We start from the raw sequence: 946 nt of genomic DNA on the forward strand, positions 1-946 counted from the left end.
GTATGTTGGTGTACAAGTAGTCATATGTGTTGGATCATTTTCAAACAAGCAAAGGGCTCTTATAAACTTGAGAAGTAAAAGAGAGACTTTTATTCAACAATTATTGAGAACCTCATGGGTCGAATTGAAAATTATTCACATTTACAGGCAAGTGGCAACGCCACCCGGCTTTATATAAAGCGCGAGGTAGTATTCAATCTTATATCTGTAATCTGTAGTCCTGTTAACCTGCTTATATCATTAAAGCGTCAGAATCTAGGGTTAGGTTGGTGGCCGCCGCTGGTTGCAATAGCGGAGGCTCGCCCTCTATTTTCACTAGCTTATAGTTTTTATTTTCTTTGCTTACTTGATTTTTTTGCTGGAGTTCATAAGAGCTCTAAGAGATGCTATGAAGAGAAACGAAGAAAATAGTCGGATTGCGGCGATGTTTTTTTTTCAAAATAATCTACGCAAGATGAGTTTCTATCTTCTATGGTTCGTATTCACTGAGCAGCTCTTTTATTATATTTCACTCCCACCAAACTATTTATATTTTCAGAAAAAATTATATCTACTTTTGTTTAGAGTTATCTTACTGCTGATTTTTGAGATACATATATCGAAGGTCCTATGGACGAAGCGTAGTAAAAACAATGCGCTTTCGGCCAAGTTTGCTTTCGGATATCGATTTCAGAATCCGGATCTCCGAACCTGAATCATTCGGGGTCGGATTGCTTTTTACTCGGATCTGATTTCTGACATTTTTCCCGAAAATATGTTTCTTCTTAAGGAAGTATTAGCACAAGTGATTTTAAAACGAAGGTTCCCAGCGGAGAGGGTCGAAACTCTAGAACGAGACCTCTCTAACACAATAAAACAATACCTTCGCAGATTGAGCATTTGCCGAATCGTAGGAAGTTCCAAATTGCTTCGTTTTGGTGCTTCTTGAACCCTCGGCTAAATTTAT

The 946-nt window shown here is 38.1% G+C and overlaps 1 non-coding gene across 1 annotated transcript; it reads left to right on the forward strand.

Annotated features, from left to right (window-relative positions):
* Positions 1 to 793: 793 nt before the first annotated feature.
* On the forward strand, positions 794 to 946 carry LOC142174043 (small nucleolar RNA snoR145). The gene has a single exon (XR_012703401.1). It is a non-coding gene; the product is annotated as a small nucleolar RNA snoR145 (small nucleolar RNA).

This window comes from Nicotiana tabacum, chromosome 19, assembly GCF_000715075.1.
Source record: "Nicotiana tabacum cultivar K326 chromosome 19, ASM71507v2, whole genome shotgun sequence".
In the NCBI taxonomy this organism is placed as follows: Eukaryota; Viridiplantae; Streptophyta; class Magnoliopsida; order Solanales; family Solanaceae; genus Nicotiana; species Nicotiana tabacum.